The 13,620-nt window shown below is 37.8% G+C and overlaps 1 long non-coding RNA gene and 1 pseudogene across 1 annotated transcript in view; both read right to left on the bottom strand.

Annotated features, from left to right (window-relative positions):
* Positions 1–13,620, bottom strand: part of LOC138169835 (uncharacterized) — a 120,530-nt gene that overhangs the window by 88,901 nt on the left and 18,009 nt on the right. The gene's annotated exons all lie outside the window — the stretch shown is intronic.
* LOC138169829 (small nuclear ribonucleoprotein Sm D2 pseudogene) lies at positions 42–584 on the bottom strand (annotated as a pseudogene).

The following is a 13,620-nucleotide window of genomic DNA, read 5'->3' as shown; positions in this document are numbered from 1 at the left end:
TTAATTGTTCTTTTTTTTTTTTTTAAGAAAAATAAGGAAGGTTTTATTCACAAAAGATAAAGCTAGTGAATCCCTCAGCCTTATTGGTCTGAGCCGAGTGTTGGGATGGGAAGGGGGTTCTGGCTCCACTACTTGCCAGCAATGAGTGGGTTCCTGAGAACCACCATTACTGAATCCCCCCTCAGGAACATCTTGGAAATGTAATGATCTTTGTTCACTGGTTTCGACTTTTTTTTGCCTTTGCCACTTTTGGGTACCTCTGTCCACATCTCTTTTACATTCTCCAAGACCGTGTTGCAGTGCCTGTCAAAGGCCTTCACTCGACCCAAAAGTTTCTTGTTGTTGCGGCAATTGATGAGAACCTGGGTGTTGTTCTTCATCGACTGGGTGAGCACTGACAGGGGCCCAGTGTTGAACTCCTCCTCTTCCCTCTTCTGCAGTTCTTCAGGGGTCATCTCACTCTTGGGCTTGTTCAAAAGACTCATGGTAGCGGTGGCCCCCTCGGTCCTTTGCAGTCCTGCCTTCCTTGCGCCGCGACTGCCTCAGTGGTCTGCCTCCTCAGTCCTGCCGCCTCGAGTCACTTCCGGTTCCATATAGTTTTAATTGTTAAGAAAATCTTCCATATTTTGAGACAAAATCTGTTATTTTTAAGCTTCCAACTCTTGGTCCTAGTCATTCCCTCTGTGGACAATCACCATTTGTATAGACTCTCTTCCAACCCTTCAAAGAGTTATATAGAGAAAAACCTACTGAGTCTTATCAGTTCCTTGCTTAACAACCCTTAGTTTCTTCCATGAATCTTTTGATAGAATGAAATCCCATCTAGGGATGAATCCCCTGATTATTCTTGTTATCTTCCTCTGGATGCAATAATCAATGGACTTCAATGGATTTAAAGTTTCATTGACATATTTTCACTAAGATAAATTATAGCCAATCCACTGCTTCATACACTGTAAAATACTTATCAATGCCCTCCATACATCCTCCAGATCAATTCAACATACTAAAGGACTTTCTCTACGGTAGGTCTTTTGTCCTTCTATGTAGACCAATATTGTGCTGTGGGTACCAATTAGTTCTCCTCTGTTCTTTCTATATGGCCAGCCTAGTTTCTTTGTCAATCAAATACTTGCCTGATAAGAGCTTTTGTGATACTCTTCTGGCCAAGCTATCAATGGTGGCTCAATGCCAACAATTTATGCCATCTTTTGTTTGTCCTTTAGGTCACCTGGAAATTTTGTTATTCAGAGACTGATATCCAGTGACTGGTCATATACATATATATACATTTTGCTATTCAGAGACTGACCATAATTTACAGTCATATAGTATCATGGGAATTATGTTCCTGTTAAAGTCATCTGGGCTTTTTTGTCATGGAATAACTTGGGATAGTTTAAAGTGACCTAGAAGTTTCAAAATTCAATCTGGCTACTTTCTTTTTCCTAGTCAATTCAGAGTCTAGCTCATTATCCATTTACAGAATCCACCCAAGATATTTATATATTTTAATGGTGTTTTCAAATACAACCAGAAATTTAAAAGGTAAGTCAGCTAAAGGAGAGCATTCAAAGTATAGATAAAATGAGCAAAGAAACGGCAACAGAATAACACAAGCTAAGTTCAAACGACAGAAAAAATTCAAGTCCAGGAAAGGCCAAGTATAGAATATATAGTGAGTAATAATATGTAATGTGTTGGTAAAATTAAACTGGTTTCATATTTTCAGGGGGTTCTGAATGCAAACTAAAAATTAGAGCTCTGTTTCATAGGCAATAGAGATCTACAGAAACATTTTCAGCAGAAGAATGTCGTGACCACAGGGAAGTCTTTTGTGGTAGTGATGTAGAGAATTGTTGTGCAAGGATGGCAAGAAGTCAAAGTGGGACCCAACTAGAAGATTATTGCAGTAGTCTAGGCATTTTGCTGGTAGAACTAAGAAGTGTAGCACATGAATGTGAGAAGTGTCATAGCAGTTAGATTTTGAGTCATAATAGGTCTTGATAATTCATAAAATGTTGTCTGCGTACTAGGGGAATCGTGATTCCACCGATGGAAGAAGTAAATAAGAAGGAAAAAACAAACAAATTTAGGGGAAATACAACAATCTTAGTTTTGGATGTGTTGAGTCTCAGATAGGGGTGGAGTAAAAGGGTCCAGAAGACAGTCTTGATAGTCAGATCTTAGAACTTAGAAGTGTGTATGGTCTAGAGACAAATTTAGAACCCATCTTCATCAATATGTTAGTTATAGCCAGTTGAGTGAATAAGATCTCTAAGAGAAAAAGAACAGAAAAAAAAACTTAAAAGCACTCACATTGAAGAAATTAGGGGAAAAAACATAGAAATTCAGCAAGGGAGACAGCAAAACTACATTTAAAATAACTCAGAGGTGACTAAGATGAGTATGATCTCTCTGTGACCCAAGGAGAAGAGATTACGCAGCAGGAAGACATGTTTGAACTGAATTAAACAGGTCTTAAAACTTGTGGACTGGGTCAACTATAAATACTTTCTCTTCAATCTTAAATGGACCTTCATAGCTATAAAGTATTATTTTTATCTATCTTTCTAATTTATCTTATCTTATCCATCTATCTATCTATCCACCTATCTACCTACCTATCTATTTATCATATCTCTCTATCTCTCTGTCTAATCTCTATCTATCTATCTATCTATCTATCTATCTATCTATCTATATATCCATCCATCTATCTACCATAGTGCTCCCCACATAAAATATTTCAAAATTTCTCCTTTCTTTTATACTTCCAGCTTCATTTCCCATCTTCATTTTTTCTTAGCAGATAATTTCCTATTTTATTGATAAAATTCAGGCTATTCCTGATAAACGTCCTCATCTCTCCTCCATAGCTAAAACTTCTTCATCAATATCTGCTGTCTATTTCTTTTCTATGGTCTCAGAGGATGAGACTGTCTTTTCTCCTTCCCTTGCTAATTTACCCATCTGTGCCCTTGATACCATTTCCTTGGAAATTTTGCTTTAAAAATCAGTCTCACTCTTTCTTGTTCAATCTCTCCTCCTATTTGTCCTTTCCACCATACTTAGAAATACATTCTGCTTTACCGTGTCATGAGTAAGCTTACAAATACAAGACAAAATAAAAAATAAAACAGCATATTTCATTCTTTCTACTACTTTTTACTGATGAACTTCTAGAAATAGTCATCTGTCATAACTACAAGTATCTCCACTTTCTTGGCACTCCTCATTCCCTTGACCCCCCAAAAAATCATTTTCTTTTCCCACTTCTTTACTGTAGGTATTCTCTTAAAAGTCATCAATGAACGTCCAAGTGCTTAATTCAGTTAACTTCCACAGATTCATGGAAAGTTGGAGTTGTAAGGGACCTTAGAGGCTATCTAATACAACCTCATCCCTTTATAGCTTGGGGAAAAGGTATAGGGGAAAAAAGCAATTTTACTATTATTATCCATGGTGGCAGAGCTAACAATTCAAACCAGCTATTTCAATACGAAATCTAATCATCCTTCCATCACACCATACTACCTCCCAATAAGGACCACTCGGTATTCCTGACATCTCTGGAATACCTGTAGAATCTGACATTTTTCTGGAATGAATTTTTTTTAATGCAAAAACATTCTGGATCATTCAGAGAATCTAAACTTAAAGTTTTAATATTTTCATGTCTAACAGGAAAATTATGAAAATCTGCCTTTGATCCTGCTGCATCTCATTCTTCCTTATCTGACCTTCGTTCATTTGTACAAACTGACCTCTGACTTTACAATGAACACACTTCACATCTCTAATTCTATGACTCATTTAAAACCAAATAAAGTGCCACCTTCCAACCTGGAAGAGATCAATCAAATACAGTTTCTTTTCTCATTCTGACTTTTATTATGTTTCTGCATGAGGTATCTCATTTCCCTACTAAATTTCAAACTCCTTGACGATGACGATGTTGCTATTTTATACCTGTGTGACCCCAGTACTAAGGAGAGTGACTTGCCCATAAGAGAACTTCGATAGACTTTCTTTCCCCTTCTAATATTACTCTCACTTGACTACTTCATTGGTTGTCATGATTTGAATAATCATATCTATGCAAATTATTCAAATATCTTTTTGTCCAGACCTAACATTGCACAAAGTACTAGTTCTGCATATTCCACTGTCTAATTGAGAGTTTGAACAAAGCATCCAATAGCAATCTCAAATGTTCAAAATAAAGCTCATTATCTTTTGCCTAAAACATGTTTTTTTCTTAGATTCCTTATTATTATTATGAAGAATACGACCTAAGTTTGCAACCAGACACTTATGTTTGAAACATTAGTGTCATCCTTATCCCCTTTCTCTCAAACACTCTGTATATCCCATTAGATGCCAAATACTGTAATTTCTTTTTTTTTTCCTACAACATCTCTCACATTTATTCCATTCTCTCCATTCCCATAGCTACCATTCTGGTTTAGCAGTTTTTTTTTCTCTTTGACCTGAATTATTATAATACCCTTCTAACTGAACTCTGTGCCCCATGTCCTTCCCCATAACAAACCATACTCCACACAATGGCCACATTGATCTTACTCAAGATTATACTCATCATGTCACTCTCTAAGTAAACTCTAGAGGCACCATTTTGCCTCTGGGTTCAAATACAAATGTGTATTTAAAATTTGGCATTTTAAGTTCTTTAAAATCAGGCCCCTTCCTATCTTCTGCATACATTTTACATTTAAAATATGATATCCTACTTCTTGTTCCTCACCTTAGGGAGCTAGGTGGCTCAGGGCTAGAAGCAGGAACATCTGAATTCAAGTACAGCCTCAGACATTTACTAGGTGTGTGACATGGGCACGGCACTTAATCTCTATTTGCCTTGCTCAACTGGAGAAGAAAATGGCAAAGAACTCCAGCCTCTTTGCCAAGAAAAACCCATGAAGAGCATTGATCTTCTATGTCTGGTCCCTGGTTTCATAAAGATTTGGGAATGACTGAACAACAACAAATTTCTCACCTATTGCACTCTACTTCATATCTATACAGCTTTTCAGTTTATTCCACATGCCTAAAATGCACTCATTCCCATTTCTGACTCGGAGAATCCTTGGCTTCCTGTAGGACATGATTTAAGTACTATCTTTTCCAGGACTTTTCTTGGTGCCCCAAGGGCTTAAGCTACTTTCAATCTACAGTAATTTCTTTCATATTTCAGGTATTAAGGGCACAGTGCCCCCACAAGCTGGGAAATCCATGTAAAATGTTTGACCCTCCCTTCATACAAGAGAAAGTGAAATTTTTTACTTTTTCTTTTATATGGGGCATTGACAATTCCTTCTTGTAAAATTTGGGTTAAATATTTGGTCATGGGCTATATGGAGGTCAGAGCTGTGTCATCCAATGGTCTTTGTATGTCATCTATAGCTTCCATGACACTACTCCCCAAATTCCCATTTATATCAATTTCTTTTTTTTTTCATTTTTCAAATGCTTTATTAACTTCTGGTTTACATCATTCATGTCCGCCAGATTTTGAGTTACAAATTTTATCCGTGTTTTTCCCCTACACACCGTGCCAAAATAGCAGTCCCACAGTATATCACCAAATCCACAATTCTCTCTCCCATATTATCTCCTATACCCATTTTGACTTTTCCAGTGGATCTCTATGCCCTAGTGCCTGTATATCTTATTTCCCAATTACATGTAAAATAGTATTAATAATAGTATATGTATATATATTTTAAAATCATATATATATATATATGATTTTAAAATGTGAATTGCAGATTCATTCCCTTCCTCCCTTGTCACCCACCCTTACTGGGAAGATAAGCACTTCAGTATAGATTGTACATGTTTGGCTAATGCAAAACAATAACATAGCAGATATATTGTAAAAGACTGACTATATTTCCCTCCCTCCTATCCCACCTCCCACTTGTTCTATTCTCTACTTTGATCCTGTCCCTTTTCAAAAGTGGGTGCTTCCAGCTTCCCTCCACCACAGCCTACCCTCCCTTCCATTATCCCTGATCTGATCCCCTTCCACCCTACTCTCCTGGAGGGTGAGATACACTATTTAGTGTGTATTTCATTCCCTCCTCAAGCTGAATTCAATGGGAATAAAATTGACCCATTCCATTTTGCCTTCCTATTCTTCCCCTCCATAGTAAGCATTTTCCCTTGCCTCTTCTATATGAGATAGTTTACCCCATTATGTTATATTATATTCCTCTCTCACCTCTTAATTTGACCTCTTAAGTATCATCCCTTCCTGTTAAATTGTTCCTGTGCCCTCTATCTATGTATACCTGTAAACATGTATACACACATTCACATATGAATTCATATCCCCTTATAACCTCATATATAGACACATGTATATTTCTATTCCCTTCAACTACTGATAAAATTTTCATAAGTGACAATTATTGTTTTTCCATGTAGGAATGTTAATAGTTCAACTCTGATAAATTCCTTATGATTTCTTTTCCCTTTTTACTTTCTCATGCATCTCTTGCTTCTTCTATCTGAATGTCAAATTTTCTATTCAACTCTGGTTTTTTCATCAAGAATTCTTGAAAGTCCTCTATTCCACTGAATAACCATATTTTCCCCTGAAACATGATACTCAGTTCTGCTGGCTAGGTGATTCTTGGTTTTAATCCCAGCTCCTTTGCCCTCCAGAATATCATATTCCAAGCCCTTCGATTCCTCAGTGTAGAAGCTGCCAGATCCTGGGTTATCCTGATCAGGTTTCCACAATATTCAAATTGTTTCTTCCTGGCTGCTTGTAATATTCTCTCCCTAATCTGGGAATTTCAGAACTTTGCTAATAATATTCCTAGGAATTTTCTTTTTGCGATCTTTTTCAGGAGGTGATCGGTGGATTCTTTCAACCTCTATTATGCCTTCTGGTTCTAAAACATCAGGGCAGTTTTCTTTGAGAACTTCCTGGAGGATGATTTCTAGGTTCTTACTTTTGTCATGGCTTTCAGTTAGTCCAATAATTTTTAAGTTATCTCTCCTGGATCTATTTTCTAGGTCAGTGGTTTTTCCCATGAGATATTTCACATTGCCTTCTATTCTTTCATTTGTTTGGATCTGTTTAACAGCATCTTGATTTCTCATAAAGTCATTAGCTTCCATTTGCTCCAGTCTAATTCTGAAGCAATGATTCTCCTCATTGAGCTTTTGAGATTCATTTTCCATTTGGCAAAGTTGGCTTTTTAAGGCATTCTTCTCCTCATTGCCTTTTTGAACCTCTTTTGCCATTTGAGTTAGTCTGTTTTTTTAAGGTGGTATTTTTCTCAGTCAGGCTGTTGACTCTCATTTCCTAATTTTATTGCATTGTTCTCATTTCTCTTCCCATTTTTTCCTCCAATTCTCTTATGTGCTTCTTAAGGTCCTCTATGGCCTGTAACCAGCTTTTATTTTCTTTTGAAGCTTTTGCTGAAGAAATTCTGGCTTCGCTATCTTCCTTCTGTTCCATGCTTTGCTCCTTTTTGTCCCCAAAACAGGAGTCTAATGTTGGAATCTTCTGTCTGCTTTGTTTCCTTTACCTGGTCATGTCGTCCTCAGTCATTTGACCCCTGGGCCTTTTACCATAGTAGGACTCTGCCACCAGACAGGGGAGCTTTTGTCCCAAATGCTGGGGTTTTCTCAGCTGTGGGAAGTATTAGATGGGTGCCCTCTCTGATGTCTCCACTAACTCTGGCAACCTGGACACACACCCCAGGACCTCCACCCTAGACTGCAATCCAGATCCAAGCAGGTTAAAGCAAGAGCGATTACCCCTCAAACTGGTGTTTGCTCCCCCTACACTTTGCAGGCCAGGAGCTGAATCTGCCAAGTGGAGCTGCCTGAGTGTGCTGGCATCTCAGCTACTTTCTGCCCCAGGGGCAAAAGCCATGCATTCCCACTTACTGGGTCCCAAAGTCCAGACTGCACTGACCTCTCACTTTGTCCTTCGCATCTATGTGTTGATAAATCTGGAAATGCCCACAGCTGCTGCTGATCTGGAGTCCCTCTGCCTGGGGGCTGGTCAGGCCCGCCCTGGGGCTAAAGCTTTGGCCTGTGGCTGGGCTCCCCTCCCAGAGTGCTGTGCTGTCCAATTCCTCCCAGCCTGCAGGGCTGTCCTCAGTGGAAGGTTGGCCTCTCTGTGTCATTTTGTGGGTTCTGCAGCTCAAAAGTTTGTTTAGAGTCCCCTTTTTACATGGGTTGGGGAAGGTGGAAGCCAGAGCCATGGGGAGATCTTGCTTCTACTCTGCCATCTTGACTCCCTACATCAATTTCTTTTGCCAACCTGATATTAAAAGCATGATGGGGAAAGTCATGGTGTGGAAGGGATAACTGTGCTTTATAGATTTCTGTATATGTTGTGTCTCTCATTAGATTGTAAGCTGCTTGAAGTAAGGTACAATGTTTCACTGTATATACAACACCTAGAACATATCCTAGGACATAGAAAGCACATGATAAAGCTCTCTTGATTATTGGCTGATAAACATTTCTTGCTTTAAATTGAGTTGCCTTTTTGCAGCATTTCTTGGAACATGTCTCAGGAACATCTTCTAAGCTGATTTGTGTACTGCATTAATGAATCTCAGAATTTTGCTTACATGTGGGAAAGAGTAAAATGTTATTGAGACATAGATGTGCAACAAGAAGAGCAAAATTACTTTAAATGAACTTATAACTTCTAGCTATGTTAGGAAAGTTCAAAGAATGGGCTGTATACCTAAGAATTTCTCTTTTATTGGATTCACATTTTAATTAGATTGATCTCATTCATACAGAAAGGGGTAAGGAAATGTTCAATCTTGATTTTTGAGTTCTTGATATGTAGAGGTGCATATAAAACATAAATAATTTCTGAAAAAGAAAAAAATTATTAATAAAAGAAAAATGAAATCTATTCACAGAATGCTTGAAAAATAAATAAATTATCAAAATCTATTATACCTAAATATATGCCAACAAAATAAAATTTAAATAAAATAGGTAGATTTTTGCCCAATATAGAAACTTAGATTAGTGGAATAGAAAATAAAGGATTCAAAAAAATGAAGAAGTTCTATGCGAATTACCAAAGGAAAAAAAAGAAGAGGAATCATAACTTAATTCTATCAAGTATTTAAGATATAATGAACTACACCAAAAGAAACCTCCTTTGAAAATAATGAGACAAATATAGGTCTGATACCTAAAAGTCTCTTGCAGAAGGCAATGCTTGAATTGTGTCTTATAGGAAGCTTAGGATTCTACAAGTCAGAAATGAGGAAGGAGTGTCATGTAGTCATGGGAAATAATATGAAAAGACATACAGATATGCTTACTCAAACCTTGACTGACATCACCTTTATTAGTCTCCTCTCCCCTCTGATTGAAGGATGGAGTACCAAACTCCCCTCAATGAATTCCTTTATAGAGGGCAGAAACTGGACTTTGGGACTAATTCCACTCTGCATCTGCTGTTCTTTCTGCTTTCAATAACCTGTGCTGCATACCTTCTGGTCTTCCCATTCCAACTTTACTGCCTTCTTCTTTTCTTTTGTGTTCCCTTACTACTTTGTGAGGGCAGTTAGGTGGCACAGTGAATAGAGTGCCAGGCCTGGAATCAGGAAGACTAATCTTCCTGAGTTCAAATATAATCTCAAACAATTACTACTATGTGACCTTGGATAAGTCCCTGTTTGCTTCTGTTTCTTCATTTGTACAATGAGCTAGAGAAGGGAAAAGCAAACCACTCCAGTATCTCTGCCAAGAAAACCCCAAATGGGGTCATTAAGAGTCAGCCAGCATTGAACAATGATTAGATTGTAAGATTCTCAAGGGCAATGACTGGCTTTATATTAATTAATTGCATTCCCAGTGCTTAGCACAGTGCCTGGTATATAGTTAATATTTAATGAATGTTTATTGGATTGGTTCGAGGAGAGGGAAGAGAAAGGAGAGAGAGACAGAGAGACAGAGAGACAGACAGAGAGACAATGTCAGGGTCCTCCAAAATAAAGCAAGAAAAACACTAAGTTTAAGTAATTAAAAACATTATAATCTAATTTTAAAACTATATAATAGAACAAATTTTATAGGCAGAATGGAAAGAAAAAAATCTTAATTTTCTATGGTGAAATAACCAGAATGGCATGATTACAAGAAATCAAATGAAAAATTGCATTATGGTGTTTCAAAAAATCAAAGGGCATTGATTGGCACCCAGAAATACAATATCCTAGAATGGTGATGCTAAGAACATGAAAGAAAATAACTGAAGTTCCAGTAAAGGGAAAGAATTTGAATTATTCCTTCAAAAGATCCTGGAAGTAAGCAAGATATTGAACATGAAAACTGACTAAGCAAAGAAGACTTTGAGATTGTAGTGTAAAACTAAGAAATAATTTTTTCTTATGTGCCTAAGACCTAAAAAAGATGGGGAAAAGGTGAATTTAAATTTATCCTTTTTTCCCCTTTTCTTTTATTAAAAAAAAAACAACCTCTAAAATTGTCTCGGTATATTGATACTTTGGAATCAGTGGGTATAACAGGAATAAATCAGGAGGAGAAGAGATATGAAAAGTGATTTAATATTTCAATGGTAAATATGTGAATGAATAAGTGAATATTATAGGTGGTAGGAAATGGATTTGCAGGGAAATCAAGAGAAATATCACACAGATAGCAAGGGGAAAAGATAAAATAGGGATGCCAAGGTAATGACTGGCCAGCACTTAAGAGGAGAGGTGTGTGGGTGGGTTGAGATTTTCCTTTACTTGACTCAGCTCAAAATTACTTTGTACTTATTCTAAAAGTGATAAGGTGTATCTACTTTTCCTTTGAATTGATTCTCCTTGACCCAAAAAGAGATGATTCGCAAGGAGAACCAATTCAGTTCTGCTCCCTCATTTCAATGAGAAGAGAAATATCTTCCTGGAACTCATTTAGGGTAAAGAAATTCCTGTCTACAAGAATCACACTATCCCTAATTAGCACCTGACTCTCAGGGATTTGTATTAGCCCAATGAATGAGACACTAAGTTCTCTTTCTCCCTCCAAGATCCAGCTCTATGAAACTTTCCTTTGTATCCTCCCCTAATCTCCCTGAAATGAAAATGATCTCTCCTTCCTCAAATTTCTCATAAGCTTTTTGCTTTAACATCTCCTTACAAATTATCACTATCACAAATATTTTTATAGTTAGCTTCTTTTTAAAAAATTAAAATTAAATGTTTTTAAATTTATTATTATTTTATTTTTGGTTTTCAACATTCATTTCAACAAAATTTTGAGTTCCAATTTTTCTTTCCATCTCTCCCCTTCCCCTTCACAAGAAACCATGCATTCTGATTATCCGTTCCCCCAACCTGCCTTCTCTTCTATCACTGCCCCCCCACCCCCTTCTCTTATCCCCTTCCCTTCTATTTCCCTACAGGTCAAGATAGACTTCTATACCCCATGGTCTGTATATCTTATTTACCATTTGCATGTAAAAATATTTTAACATTAATTTTTAAAACTTTGAGTTCCACATTCTCTCCCTTCCTCCCTCCCCACCCACCCTCATAGAGAAGGCAAGCAATTTGATGTGGATTATGCACATGTACTCATGCAAAACACTTCCATAATAGTCATATTGTGAATGACTAAACATATTTCTCTCCATCCTATCCTGCTCCCCAGTTATTCTATTCTCTTCTTTGACGCTAACCTACCTCAAAATGTTTTTTTTCAAATTCCCCCCCTTTTGTCCCTCTTTCTGTCATTCCCCTCTCTCATCTGCTTCTACACTACTTTTCTGTAGGGCAAGAAAGATTCCCATACCCAATCGAGTGTGTATCTTATTCCCTCCTTCAGCCATATCTGATGGGAGGAAGGTTCATTCATTCTCTCTCACCTCCCCCTCTTGCCCCCACTATAAAAACTATTTTTGCCTCTTTTATCCCTCCAACTTCCCTAACACTTAGAAAGGTCATGTGAATAACAAATATCGTCTTTCCTTATAGGAATGTAAAATGTTCAACTTTAGTAAGTCCTGTATGATTTCTCTTTCCTGTTCACCTATTCATACTTCTCATGAATCTTCTATTTGGAAGTCAAATTTTCTATGCAGCTCTGGTCTTTTCATCAAGAATGCTTGAAAGTCCTCTATTCATTGAATATCCATTTTTTCCTTGAAGTATTATACTCAGTTTTGGTACATAAGTGATTCTTGGTTTCAGTCCTAGCTCCTTTGACCTCTGGAACATCATATTCCAGACCCTGCAATCCCTCAATGTAGAAACTTCTAAATCTTGTGCTATCCTGATTGTGGCTCCACAATACTTGAATTGCTTCTTTCTGCCTGCTTGCAATATTTTCTCCTTAACCTTGGAACACTGGAATTTGTCTGTGGCATTCCCAGGAGTTTTCATTTTGCTATGTCTTTCAGAAGGTGATTGGTGGATTCTTTTTTATTTCTATTTTACCCTCTGGTTCTAGGATATCAGGACAGTTTTCCTTGATAATTTATTGAAATATGATTTCTAGGGTCCATTTTTGGTCATGGTTTTCAGGTTGTTCAATAAATTTTTAAAGCATTTCTCCTGGATTTATTTTCCAGGTCAGTGACTTTTTCAATGAATATTTCACTTTGCGTTGTATTTTTTTTCATTCTTTGGGCTTTGTTTTATGATTTCTTGTTTTCTCAAGAAGTCATTATCTTCCATTTACATCATTCTAATTTTGAAGGAATAATTTTCTTCAGTGAGCTTTTGGACCTCCTTTTTCATTTCACCAATTCTACCTTTTAAAGCATTCTTCTCCTCATTCATTTTTTGGATATCTTTTGTCACTTGAGTTAGTCTATTTTTAAGATGTATTTTCTTTAGCATTTTTGGGGGCTCCATTAGCAAGCTCTCAACTGGTTTTTCATGATTTTCTTGCATCACTCTTATTTCTCTATCTACTTTTTCCTCTACTTCTCTTACTTGATTTTCAAAAGTCTTGTTGAGCTCCTCTATGATGTGAGACCAATTCGTATTTTTCTTTTTTTAAAAGGGCAATTGGGGTTCAGTGACTTGCCAAGGACAAATGGCTAGTTTGTGTGTGTGTGTGTGTGTGTGTGTGAAGGGTCTTGTAAGGGTTATGGGATTTAAAGATCTCCCATGCCCCATGGACGTGCTGACATAGCAGAGCAAGAGAAAGCGGTCCTGCGGTTTGCTGAGCCGAGCTAGCGGTCCTGCGGTTTGCTGATGTAGCAGGAAGGGGTGGAGCAAGAGAAAGCGGAAAGCGAGAGAAAAAAAAAAGCCAAGCTAACGGTCCTGCGGTTGCGGTTGCGGTTGCGGCAGCAGCAGAGGCAGTGGCAGCGCGAAGCCCTCTTTCTTTTTTTTTAAAGTTAGGACTCCTGCTGAGCACTGCCAGGGGCTGGAGCTGCTGGGAGCAGGACTTTTCTGCTAAGGACCCCTACTGAGCACTGCCAGGGGCCAGAGCTGCTGGGAGCAGGACTTTTCTGCTAAGGACCCCTGCTGAGCACTGCCAGGGGCCGGAGCTGCTGGGAGCGCGCTGGGTGGTTGCTGTGAGTGGGGAGAGGAGGACCTTTGCCTGAGGTAGCCTGTTCTGTTTTAAAGGCTTGAGAATGTG

The sequence above is a fragment of the Petaurus breviceps genome, unplaced genomic scaffold, assembly GCF_028583685.1.
Source record: "Petaurus breviceps papuanus isolate PSGF00001 unplaced genomic scaffold, PetGlider_PUasm1.0 126, whole genome shotgun sequence".
Lineage (NCBI taxonomy): Eukaryota > Metazoa > Chordata > Mammalia > Diprotodontia > Petauridae > Petaurus > Petaurus breviceps.
Note: the sequence above shows the minus strand (reverse complement) of the source record. Positions and strands in the feature narration are given on the sequence as shown.